This window comes from Neomonachus schauinslandi, chromosome 13 (assembly GCF_002201575.2).
Source record: "Neomonachus schauinslandi chromosome 13, ASM220157v2, whole genome shotgun sequence".
Lineage (NCBI taxonomy): Eukaryota > Metazoa > Chordata > Mammalia > Carnivora > Phocidae > Neomonachus > Neomonachus schauinslandi.
In genome coordinates this window covers 22,304,794-22,318,748 of record NC_058415.1, presented here as the reverse complement: position 1 = coordinate 22,318,748, position 13,955 = coordinate 22,304,794, and the positions used below count along the sequence as shown (strand labels likewise).

The following is a 13,955-nucleotide window of genomic DNA, read 5'->3' as shown; positions in this document are numbered from 1 at the left end:
TCAGGGGTTACCACTTGGCTTTTTTACTACAACCATTCCTAATTGATAGGTCAAGGAACCAATCTTAGCCAACATTAGCCACATTTTCTTGGTTCCTACCAGTGCATGCTACCCATGTCCTTAGCCAACTGCTAACTATGTGTACTTGAATTATACATTTGGGGACCAGGGAAATGACAACCAAGTGGGTCCATAGAGACACTAGCCCCTACTGTGAGACAGACCCGGATCAGAACTCCACTTATTACCTTTATTAACCGAACCCCTTATTCCCTCAACTCTAATGGGGAGGAGAGCAAGGTGGCACTTTGACTCTCCTGGTATCAGATTGAACTCGGACCCGATATCTAATAGGCCTTGAAAGATCTGGGAATTCACCTTTTCCAAGTGTGCCATTACCCAAATAAGTGGCTATAGGTCCTACTGGGAAAGGATAAAGGAATCACTATTGTATATAATTGCTAGTGTTTGCTTCAGCAGCATATATACAAAAGTGGAAAGATACAGAGATGAGCATGGCACCTGCATAAGGATGACACACAGATTTGTGTATGTAATTGCTGTGGTGCCATAGAGATCTTCATCCTCTGGACCTGGATGCTTCCTCAGTCAACGAGTGGGTTCTGCATCTGGGAGTTGACTCCAGTCTGGAAACTGGGCAAAAGTTCATGACTTTCCATTGGGGAGGGTTACCTCTGCCTTCTACTTCTCCATTCCTGATTTTCTGGATATAGGTAGGTAGGTAGGTAGGTAGGTAGGTAGGTAGGTAGGTAGATAGATAGATAGATAGATAGATAGATAGATAGATAGATAGATAGATGGATTTGACAGTACCCTGGGCAGTATCAATCTTGCCTCTAGAAATACCATGTATTTCAAGTTATCTCTATAGACCATTTTAAGTTAGACCCCTCTTGGCTGCCATTCATACTTTGCTAACCATGCTGTTCCAAGATCCTATCATCCCCATTGCTTCTAGGGAACTCGGTTCTGTAACAGCTACCAGTTCAGCTCATAGAAGACAATCCTTACTCAATTCACAGCACTCACCATAACACATACCCTCTCCAATGTCTATCACCCAGTTGAATCACAGACCTGTACCTCTGAAACAAATAATACATTATATGTTAAAAAAAAAAAAGAAGAAGAAGATAGCAGGAAGGGAAAAATGAAGGGGGGGAATCAGAGGGGGAGATGAACCATGAGAGACTATGGACTCTGAGAAACAAACTGAGGGTTCCAGAGGGGAGGGGGGTGGGGGGATGGGTTAGCCTGGTGATGGGTATTAAAGGGGGCACGTACTGAATGTGTGTTATATGCAAACAATGAATCATGGAACAATACATCAAAAACTAATGATGTAATGTATGCTGATTAACATAACATAATAAAAAGTAAATAAATAAATAAATAAAAAAAGAAGACAGGCATTACTGAGCATTTCAATGATGCTGGTGTGTTCCTCCGCAGTGCATTCCTTATTGCTTTAATGAATGGAGTGCTCTCCAGGCCCTCTTAAGGAAAATGACCAGCTGGTAAGTTTTCCAGTTGTATATAATTGATCCATTCTAGCATGCTCAGCTCCATAACCCTTTTGAGCTCTTTCTCACAATTTTCCATGGCCTCTCTAATTTAATGCCAGCTATTTTTTTTTTTCCTAAGCCTTTTAGAAGCATCACTTAGGATTCTTGCCAGGGAGTTAAATCCTGTATCACTAGAGAGTTCCCTCATATTGTAAATCCTCCTTTATCTAGCTTTATATCCCACCTTCTTGATCTAGCACCTTCAGGATTCAATTCCAGACACATTTTCTTGGTTCCTACCAGTGCATGCTACCCATGTCCTTTAGCAACCTTGATGTATAGTCCCTCCTTGTCCCTGACAGGTCCAGCACTTCTCCAGGCTGGCTATGCTGAGATTTGATCATATTTAAGGGCTTGTTCTGCAGATGGAGAGGAGAGGGCAGATTCTAAGGAGGTCATTCATTGTTTTGTTTGGCACCTACCACACTGGAGGCCTCTGCACGGTCTTAAACAAGGTGGGTGATCTCTCCTCCAAAAGAAGTAGGCCAGGAGAGCCTGGGTGGCTCAGTTATTAAAGTGTCTGCCTTCAGCTCAGGTCATGATCCCAGGGTACTGGGATCGAGCCCCATGTGGGCCTCCCTGCTTGGCGGGAAGCCTGCTTCTTCCCCTCTCCCACTCCCCCTGCTTGTGTTGTGTCTCTCTCTGTCAAATAAATAAATAAAATCTTAAAAAAAAAAAAAAAAGAAGTGGGCCACTTCTGCTGGCCTGGTGGGCTCAGAGAAATTAAGGATACAAAGTTCACAAGTTCATCTACCTACATGTCCTCATCTCAAGTCTCAAGAGTTCCACTCTGTCCCTCTCTGGGTCCTATACTGTCATAGGAGATTTGCTGAGGCCAAGAATTCTTCAGAGCTCTGCCAATAACACACTTAAGTTCTCTCTCCACAGCCATTTCCTCCCTCTGGCTTCAGGTGATGAGAACCTTTTCAAATGCTACCAAGGAGGCCTCTGACACTCACGCTTTACTTTGAATTATGAAGAGGTCTGAACCTGTCATTTTCTTTCTTCACTAAATCAGTGGTACTTAGCAACAGCCACTCAATTTCATAGTCTTTGTTGTTGCTACTTCCCCCTATCTCTCTAATACCTGAAAAATTACACAAGTTAGTGCATCTCGTCCACCTGCCTCCCATTCTCCTCAAGTGGAAAGTCTTAGTAGTTGGCATGTACAGCGTTCCAGAGATTACCAGTACATCACCTACCACCCGAGATCCAGCTGGCAAGTTAGATCCAACTACAAAATTCTATCCTTAGCATCTGCTTCTCAGATCTATTTCTAGTACAAACCAACTTAGGTGGAGTTTCTTAAAAGTGGATCGTGAGTTGGGGATTCTTATTCAGGTCACTCACTAGAGGAGTGTTCTCAGGAGAAAAGGAGTGAACAGTGTCTGATAGAGCAGGGCATAAAGTCTAATCATGGATGTGGTCTCAATCAAAGACGAGCTTTAGTCTGAATCCAGGGGGAAGCTCTGGAACACATCCTGCAACCAGTAAGCTCACCCTAAGATGAGGAATCAGGCTTTCGTCCCTGGTACCAGTTGTTAACTGAAGTTTGTTGGGTGGGTGCTGTGTAGCTTTCCACATGAGGAAGCTCCCGTTTGGCCAGGGGTAACTCTCTAGATAAAGGGTCAGCTGAGAGTTGTTAGCAGCGAGCACTTGCAGAGGCTAAAGGACGGGCACATTGGCAGATGAAAAGGATCCATGCACCAACACCATCCCTACAACAGATCAGCAGGATGTCTGAGATCCTGCACTCCAGAGCAGCTCACGGGTAATGACTGGTCCAACCACCACACTTTGAGTGGTGAGAATAGATTGTTTTGTTTTTAGGTTTTTCTACCTTCTCTTTTTCCCTGCATCCCTTTTACTTTTCTTTCCTTCATTCTTCCTCTTTCCAATTACACTGATTCTATGTCTGATCTCCAAACCAGTCTCTAGGACTGCATTCAGAGATGTGGGCATCTCCCAAGTTTTTTTCATAAGAAAGGGAAGAAAAGCCTCAATTTATTGGTCTGCTTTTCTATTGATACATTCAGTTACCTACACTAAAGTTGATTTTAAGCAGATACTTCCTTCACATGAATGAACAGTTCTTTTTATTTTTTTAAAATTATTTATTTTATTTTTATTTTTTATTTGAGTATAGTTGATACACAATATTGCCTTAGTTTCAGATGTACAGCTTAGTTATTTGACAAGTTTTTGGGTTATGCTGTGTTCACCACAGGCAGAGCTATAGGTCTTTGGACAGATTTATTTATTTATTTATTCATTCACTCATTTATTAAAGATTTAGTCATCCATTTGAGAGAGAGTGAGAGAGCGCGTGCATGTGTGTGCAAGTAGGGGGAGAGGCAGAGAGAGAGAGGGAGAGAATCTCAAGCAGACTCCCTGCCAACTGGGGAGCCCCACTTGGGGCTCCTTCTCAAGACCAATGAGATCCTGACCTGAGTGGAAATTACTAGTCTGATGCTTAACCTTAACCGACTGAGCCACCGAAGGGCCACAGGGCTTTTTAAATATTACAGTCTTAGGAGCTGATTTAAGAACAAGGCAGGACTCCTAGCCTTTTGTGAGAAGACCCATAATAGCAAAGCTACCTTAAAGTAGGAACCACAACCAATCTTCAGGGTAGCACTGAAAGAAACATTTACAAGCCTACTTACTATGGTCTCCCAACTGGATGGGGGCCCCCAAGTGTAGGGTAAGCCAATCTGGTGGAAGCCTGCAGGGCACGGGCTGTGAAAGAATTCACTGAGGCAGAACAAAGGAGATAGAATTTGACTGAAAACACCTGGATCCACAGCAAGGGAGCAGTGGGGCAGGACAGCAGGGCAGAGACTGTCAGGGCGTGGGGAGCTGTAGTTAAAGGGGGAAAGAGACGAGGTATGGGAACCTATGGAGTTTTCCTTTTTTGGTACCTGTGTTCCAGTGTAAGTAACCCATCAGTCAGCTAGGGTTTAGGGATATTTTGACGTGGGTCACCTAATGGGCCTGTTTGAACTCAGCCAGCGGGTCACTGTGGGCCCTTCCACCTGACTCATGGGTCCATTGTTCAAGTTGATGGCCTGAAAGTGGACTCTACAATTACATCCATCTTATTTGGAAATGCTGAGATCCCAAAAAGTTAAGGAATGTATTCAAAGTCACACAAGAAGTGAGTGGCAAATTTTAGATAAGGTACATCCTCATCTGTGGGCCTCCTATTATTTTGTGCTACAATTATTTTGAAATTGGATCTTTGCACCTTGAAAACAATTTTCGAAGTAGGCTACCAGCCATCATTTTTATACTTATGCTTTGTTCTTAGAGCACAGTGGAGTAGAGCATCAGCTTGAAAATAGAAACACTATGTCAAGGCCAAGGACTGGGGCTCTAGATGCTCTAGAGTAGACTGAAAGTTCTGACTTAGTTTAGGATGCCAATATTCACTTTAGAGAAAATCTCCCATTATCATAGCATCAACTTCCTTACTGTGGAAAATTTTTAATAAGACTGTGATATCTGCTTCAGATTGGAGAAGATGACTTCTTTTATTGCTCTCTGCTATTCCTTAAGTGTTGTCATTTTTCATGGCATGGAGGTGACTGGGAAAGAGAATGTATTCAGTACAGTACAGACTATTCTTCCTCTATTCACATTAAAATTAGGACATTATCACCATAATCATTAACATTATCCTCCTTCTACCCCCCTCCCCCGCTCCTCCTCATCATCAACATTATTAACTCTCATTGAGGGCTATGTACCAGGCAATATGTCTGGAGATTTATATGCATTATCTCATTTAATCCTCAAAACATTTGCATGAAGCTAATAGACTCATTTTACGGATGAGAAAACTAATGTAGAGAGAATTTTAGCATTTTCCCCGCTGTCGCACTGGGAGTTAATAATAGCACCTGGATTTGAATTGAAGTTGGCTCATATCAGAATTTGGTATTGTAAACATAGTGACCTATGTTGGCTAGTTAGATCAGAAGGCAAACCAGTTTCAAGGCGAAGGTAAATGTCATCAGTTTATGATGTGGAAATGGTGTTCAGAGCTAGCAGCCAAGAAAGCATTCTTGAGACGTGTTTGGTGCAAAAAGGTGGTTTTATTAAAGCATGGGGACAGGACCCATGGGCAGAAAGAGCTGCACTGGGGTCCCGAGGAGTGGCCCTTTATATACTTTCAAGTTGGGAGGGGGTTAGGGATAGTACAAACCTCCTAAGTATTCTGGAAACAAGGTTTCCAGTACCCTGAGGGGGCTAGCTATTGTTAGGAAAAGGTCATTTATTACTGTTTAGCAAAAACTCAGTCATAAGACTTTTCAGATGTGTATCAGTGGGCCATATGCTTGGAGGATGATTGTTAACATATATCTTGGGGATTAGAGATAAAGGAAGTTTCCAAAGGAATTTCTATATGTTTAAAGTAGACTCACAGATCCTAGGGGGTTGGGTTAAGATTGCCTTTTGGCCTTAGCAAAGTGTCAACATGGAGGCAGTTGAGCTCCCAGAGGAAGGTCACTCTCCCTGTTTCAAGGACTTGTCAACTGGGCTGTAACTAGTAAGGAAATTTAGTTTTTCTTTGCCATTGTTTCCCACAAGAGTTTAGATTAAAACTATATTGCATTTATGTCAGTGAACTGAATTCAGGGGAACACTTATAGGTCAATAAGAAATCCTAGAGAAGGACAAGATAAGAAGTTCCATGTTGCAGAAGGAAGTAGTCTTGTAACCACAAGAGTAAAAGCACAGAGCAAGACTATATTTTGAAAAAATGGAACATGAGAGATTTTTTGTTGTTTCTTTGACAGCAGGCACCACTCTTCATAATAATTTTACTGAGAGATGTTTATGCAATAAAGTAATGTTATCAGGCATAAAGTAACATGTGGTTTAGATGTTTCCTTAGAAGTCGGAGAAGTGTGGGAGGAATTTCTGCTGTGATAGAGAATCAGGTCAAAATGGGACAGACTTATGTTAATGATACAAAGGGATTTTCCTGAGCCTGCATACTCTAGAACTCTGTGGATACAAGAAGATTATCGTATCTTTTTCTAATTTGTTTATAGTTTTTGTAAATAGATGATATGTATTTTGTATTCATACTGCCTTATTTTCTCTGTTTGATATCATTGCTGCATTGGGGAGGAAAAAAACTTACAGGGAAAAGGGTAGGTGAGTCAACATTATAGAACCTCCATGAATGATGAAGGTGAGTAAAAAATAATTCCCCCTCTAGCCTTCTAAATTCTTGGCTGGGGCCCCTGTAACAAGAAACAGATGAAGGAGAGAAAAACAAGCAGACGTTTATTAACATATATATCTTGTGTATACATGAGAGATACCCAGGGAAAAGTGAGTACCTCTTAGAATTCAAGTTTAAATACTTCAGAGAAAGACAAAAGAAAAGGATGTGGGGGAGTCCAGTTGGGAAAGTGAGCAGGAAAAGCCTGGTAAATAGGGTTAAGATTTGTTATGCAGATTTAGGTCTATGCCTTTTCCATTGATAAGATTCTCTTGTAATTTAGAGTCATCCTTTTCTTTTTAGTTAAGAGAGGGAGATGCCCTTTAGAAATGGAGATTGCCTTTATAAATGTAAACTTACCTTACAAAAGGGTAATTTCTACTCTGTTTTCAGAGCTTTTTCTGGTTCCGCTGTTTTTTTTTTTTTAATTTTATTTTATTATGTTATGTTAATCACCATATATTACATCATTAGTTTTTGATGTAGTGTTCCATGATTCATTGTTTGCGTATAACACCCAGTGCTCCATTAAAAATATGTGCCCTCTTTAATACCCATCACCAGGCTAACCCATCCCCCCAGCCCCCTCCCCTCTAGAACCCTCAGTTTGTTTCTCAGAGTCCATAGTCTCTCATGGTTGTCTCCCCCTCCAATTACCCCCCTTCATTTTTCCCTTCCTACTATCTTTTTTTTTTTAACATATAATGTATTATTTGTTTCAGAGGTACAGATCTGCGATTCAACAGTCTCACACAATTCACAGCGCTCACCATAGCACATACCCTCCCCAATGTCCATCACCCAGCCACCCCATCCCTCCCACCCCCACCACTCCAGCAACCCTCAGTTTGTTTCCTGAGATTAAGAATTCCTCATATCAGTGAGATCATATGATACATGTCTTTCTCTGATTGACTTATTTCGCTTAGCATAGGTTCTGCTGTTTCTTAAAATAATCAGCTCAAAATAATCCTTATGTCTGAGAGGCATATTTCTGGGTGGAATATTCTTCCACCCTTCATTTACATTATTAATAATAGCATATACACCAAACTACTTATGTTGATTTCTTAGGACATGGGAGGGTTGGAATAAAATTTTTTACATATAACTTTTTATTATTTGAGTTCTTAAAATTATCTAAAATGAATTATTTTGACTACATTAATAATCAGATTATATCCATATGTTTCTATATATCTTAGTTTATACCAATTGGTATAGTTTACCAATTTAAATATAACCGATGAGTGTAACATATATAACACCTAGACTATAGTAAACAAGTTTAATGAGCAAGAGGATGGTTCTGGACTTTCACAAGCCCTAAAATGAATCTGGATAACTTGAGCAAAAAACAAGGATTGGAAGGATACTGTGTGGTTTTAGAATTAACAGGAATTCTGTAGGACCTTGTTCAGAAACAAAAAACAAGAATAGTTTTCTGTGTGTAAGTAGCAAGAAGTTTTCAAAGGGTTCCCCAAGCCCTGTTCAAATAAATGAACTTCAATCAATTTTAAGTCTTTTTAGCATAGGGCTGAAAATTCAAATTCTATGGGGGGTGGGAATCCTTTAATTGGCATGAATCATATACTCCCAACTTGGTTAAAATAGGGTCCAGAACTAAAGAAAAAAGCAAAGAAACTATTATAGCCTTAATTATTAAAATAGTATGGTACTTGTGCATGAATAGACTAGCAGATAAATGGAGCAGATGAAAATGTCCAGAAATAGAACAAATACATATTAGTGTATGATAGAGGTGGCTTCACATCAATAGAATAAGCATGTATCTTTTATATTTTACTTTATTTTATTTTTGTTTTTATTTATTTATTTGTTTGTTTATTTATTTATTTAATTTATTTATTTGACAGAGAGAGACAGCGAGAGAGGGAACAGAAGCAGGGGGTAGTGGGAGAGGGAGAAGCAGACTTCCTGCAGAGCAGGGAGCCCGATGTGGGGCTCGATCCCAGGACCCTGGGATCATGACCTGAGCCGAAGGCAGACGCTTAATGACTGAGCCACCCAGGCACCCCTAGCTTAGTTTTTATTTAAATTCCAGGTAATTAACATATAGTATAATATTAGTTTCAGGTGTACGATATAGTGATTTGACACTTCCATACATCACCTGTGCTCATCACAACAGGTTCATTCCTTAGTAAGGAATCACCTGTTTCACCCATTTTCTACCCACCCCCCGCCTTCTGGTAACCATCAGTTTGTTCTCTATAGTTAAGAGTCTGTTTCTTGATTTGGCTCTCTCTTTTTCCCCCCTATGGTCATTTGTTTTGTTTCTTAAATTCCACATGTAAGTGAAATCATATGGTATTTGTCTTTCTCTGACTTACTTTGCTTAGCATAATACTCTCTAGCTCTATCCATATGCTTACAAATGGCAAGATTTCATTCTTTTTGGTGGCCAAGTAATATTCCATATAATATTCTATATTATATGTATTATATATATATCTTCTTTATTCTTTTATCAGTTGATGGATATTTGGGCTCTTTACATAATTTGGCTATTGTTGATAATGCTGCTATAAACATCAGGGTGCATGTATCCCTTCAAATTAGTTTTTTTGTATCCTTTGGGTAAATACCTAGTAGTGCAATTGCTGGATTGTAGGATAGTTCTATTCTTAACTATTTGAGGAAACTCCATACTGTTTTCCCCAGTGACTGTACCAGTTTGCGTTCTCACCAACAGTTTAAGAGGGTTCCCCTTTGCATCCTTTCCAACACTTGTTGTTTCTTGTGTTGTTAATTTTCGCCATTCTGACTGGCATGAGGTGATATCTCATTGTAATTTTGATTTGTATTTCCTTGGTGATGAATGATGTTGAGCATCTTTTCATGTGTCTGTTGGCCATCTGTATGTCTTCTTTGGAAAAATGTCTACTCGTGTCTTCTGCCCATTTTTTTTTTAAGATTTTATTTATTTGTTTGACAGAGAGAGAGAGTGAGAGATAGTGAGAGATAGTGAGAGCAGGAACACAAGCAGGGGGAGTGGGAGAGGGAGAAGCAGGCTTCCTGCTGAGCAGGGAGCCCGATGTGGGGCTCGATCCCAGGACCCTGGGATCATGACCTGAGCCAAAGGCAGACGCTTAATGATTGAGCCACCCAGGTGCCCCTTCTGCCCATTTTTTTTAACAGGATTATTTGTTTTTTGCGTGTTGAGTTTGATAAATTATTTATAGACTTTGGATACTAACCCTTTATCAGATATGTCATTTATAAATACTTCTCCCATTCTGTAGGTTGCCCTTTAGTTTTGTTGATTGTTTCCCTCACTGTGTGGAAGCTTATTATTTTGTTGAAGTCCCAGTAGTGTATTTTTGCTTTTGTTTCCCTTGCCTCAGGAGACATATCTAGAAAGAAGTTGTTATGGCCAGTGTCAAAGAGGTTACTGCCTGTTCTCCAATAGGATTTTTATGGTTTCAAGTCTCACATTTAGGTCTTTAATCCATTTTGAATTTATTTTTGTGTATGGTATAAGGAAGTAGTCCAGCTTCATTCTTTTGCATGTGGCTGTCCAGTTTTCCCACCATTTGTTGAAGAGACTGTCTTTTTCCCATTGGATATTTTTTCCTGTTTTGTCAAAGATTAATTGACCATATAGTTGTGGCTTCATTTCTGAATTTTCTATTCTATTCTATTGATTGATCTATGTGTCTATTTTTGTGCCAGTACCATACTGTTTTGATTACTCTAGTTTTGTAGTGCAACTTGAAGTCCAGAATTGTGATGCCTCCAGCTTTGCTTTTCTTTTTCAAGATTGCTTTTGCTACTTATGGTCTTTTGTGGTTCCATACAAATTTTAGGATTGTTGTTCTAGCCCTGTGAAAAATGCTGTTGGTATTTTGATAAGGATTGCATTAAATGTGTAGATTGCTTTGGGTATAGAGACATTTTAATAATAGTTGTTCTTCCAATCCATGAGCATGGAATGTTTTTCCATGTCTTTGTGTCATCTTCAATTTCTTTCATCAGCGTTTTATAGTTTTCAGAGTACAGGTCTTTCACTTCTTTGGTTAGGCTTATTCCTAGATATCTTGTTGTTTTTGATGCAATTGTAAATGGGGTTGATTCTTTAATTTCTCTTTCTGCTGTTTCATTATTGATGTATAGAAATGCAACAGATTTCTTTACATTGATTTTGTATCTTGCAACTTTACTGAATCTGTGTATCAGTTCTAGCAGTTTTTTGGTGGCGTCTTTTGGGTTTTCTATGTAGAGTATCATGTCATCTGAAACCAGTGAAAGTTTGACTTCTTCCTGATTCAAAGATCTGGATGCCTTTTATTCCTTTTTGTTGTCTGATTGCTGTGGCTAGGACTTACAGTACTATGTTAAATAGCAGTGATGAGAGTGAACATCCCTGTCTTGTTCCTGACTATAGAGGAAAAATTTTCAGTTTTTACCCATTGAGGATGATATTAGCTGTGGGTTTTTTTGTATATGGCCTTTATTATGTTGAGGTATATGCCCTCTAAGCCTACTTTGTTGAAGATTTTTATCATGAATGGATGTTGTACTTTGTCAAATTCTTTTCCTGCATCTTTTTCTGAAATTATCATATGGTTCTTAGTCTTTCTTTTATTAATGTGGTGTATCACATTGGCTGATTTGCAAATATTGAACCACCCTTGCAACCCAGGAATAAATCCCACTTGATCATGGTGAATGATTCTTTTAATGTATTGTTGGATTCAGTTGGTTAGTATTTTATTGAGAATTTTTGTATTCATGTTCATCAGGGATATTGGCCTGTATTTCTTTTTTTTACTGAAGTCTTTATCTGGTTTAGGTATCAGGGTAATGCTGGCGTCATAGAATGAATTTAAATTATATGTCAACAAATGGAACAACCTAGAAAAAATGGAGAAATTCCTACAAACATATAAACTACCAAAACTGAAACAGGAAGAAAAAAAACTTGAACGGACCAATAACCAGCAAAGAAATTGAATCAGTAATCAAAAAACGCCCAACAAACAAAAGTCCAGGACCAGATGGCTTCCTAGGCTTCACACAAACGTTTAAAGAAGAGTTAATACCTATTCTTCTTAAACATGTATCTTTTATTTTTTATTGATTTTTCAATTTTTTAAATGTATCTTTTAAATAAATGGTTTTAGGACAATTGGATAGCTTTTTAAAAAAAGATAGGTGAATTCATATTTTGTACTATACACGTGGATAAACTTCAAATCAATAGAAGATTTAATTTAAAAAATCATACCTAAAAAGTTCACACATTAAAGTGCTAAAAGAATCCATGGAATAATTCCTTCAGAACCTTGGAGACAGGAAAACCTTTCTAGTTATCTATGAGATTAATTTATTCCACACAGAGTATCTTCTGAATGGACGAATATACCATAAACTAAGCCAAAAGGCAAATTACAACCTAAAAAAAAAAAAAAATTGCAAATCTTATTACAGGCAAGGGCTAACAGCTTTTCAGAGGACCCAGACTAACACATACCCTTTTCATGCGGGAAAGGTGGAAAAGTAAGAATATGTATCCATATTTGCTTGTATTTATAGAAGAAAATAGAAGACAAGAAGTTAAGGGAAGCAAAAGAAATGAGGTGGTTGTAATGGGTTGGGTGGAAAAAGAGGAGGGAGCATTCTAGAAACATGTGAATGTATTATCTATGCAAAAAAATAAATTTAAGAAGCTCTTGGGAAAAAAAATAACAAAGTAAAATAAGGTCCTGAACTGTGTTTAACAACCTTAGCAGAGTGTACACAATGAGGGAGTGGTAAATGCCCTAAAGTTCTCAGAGTACTTTCACCTAGAGAAGATCCAAAAAATCAATAGCTGACTTCTACAAGGTCACTGCAAATCTCAGGACTTAAAATTTGATATTATAATATTTAAATATTGTAAGGTTATAAAGCAAGAAGAAAAGCAAAAAGAGAGGGACCCATTTCAATCTAAACTGAAGTGCCTGAATGTGATTGAGATTATAAACCTTTGGAAGATACTGTAGACTGTATCTATGTAATTCTTCTCAAGCAATCTTTTGCAAAAGCCAAATACTTTCAGGTCCTTAATTTAATTATTTGTCATGTTCCTACAGCTGATCAGAGTATTCTAGCCTCGATGGCTAAACATCGGGTCCATTACAAGGGGTAGAGACATAAAAGAGATACACCCTGACTTCAGACGTGGGGAAAATAAGAAGCACTTGCCAGTTGCTATAAAGCAGAGGTGTGTGTGCTTCCCTAGCAGATGAATAAAGAGGCAGCACAGGAAAAAAGAGTGCAGGACAGCGTAATTCGTCTTGAACATGTTGAGGGACGCTTCATTAAGATGACATTTGAAGTAGACCTCGAAAATCCAATTTTCATATGTGTGTTTGTTTGATTTTCTGAGTTAAGGAAGGGAGGTATGGACATTCCAGATAGAAGGAACTTTTGACGTTTGGAGATGTGGAAGGTCATGGTGGATCGCAGGGGTACTGGAGCAAGCACACTAGTATGTGGGTAAAGGTAGTGGCAACAAATGAGTCTAGAAAGTAAAGGGAAGCCATTCTAAGCATTTTGAACTTTGTATTAGAAAAAAAAAAGAGGGTAGGCATTGATGGTTCTAGAGAGGAGGATGTGTTGAGATTCATGGACTACGGAGGAGGGTTATAGACCCTAGTGGAAAAAGACCAGAGTCAGAGAGGTCAGATCCAAGGTTATCCCAATAATCCAAACAAGAGATGACAGAGGGCTGCAGTGAGGCAGGGGCCATTTCCAGGCTTAATCAGTAATATATGGAGATGCCTGGATATGAGGATAAAGGTAGGGGAAAGTAGTCAAAGCATACTGATGGATTTCTAACTCTGTTCAGAGTCATGATGATATTGTTAAGTAAAAAAGGGGGAAAAAGGAGACACAGATTGGGAGAGAAACAAATGAGGTTGATAAAGGTTAAAAATTGGTAGGCTCTGAAGATTTTTTTTCCTGGTTCTCACCTATCACTTTATGGACCAGTTGTTTCCCTAAATATTACCATGTCAATAATAATAGGCATTAATAAGAATACCCAGAACGTAAATGATAAACACACATAGCCCTTGTCCTCTACAAGGCCCTACTCAGACAGATGTCCTGGCATGGGAGATGGA

The 13,955-nt window shown here is 39.0% G+C and overlaps 1 pseudogene; it reads left to right on the top strand.

Moving 5' to 3' along the window:
* Nucleotides 1-468: 468 nt before the first annotated feature.
* LOC123326556 lies at nucleotides 469-567 on the top strand (annotated as a pseudogene).
* The last annotated feature ends 13,388 nt before the right edge of the window (nucleotides 568-13,955 follow it).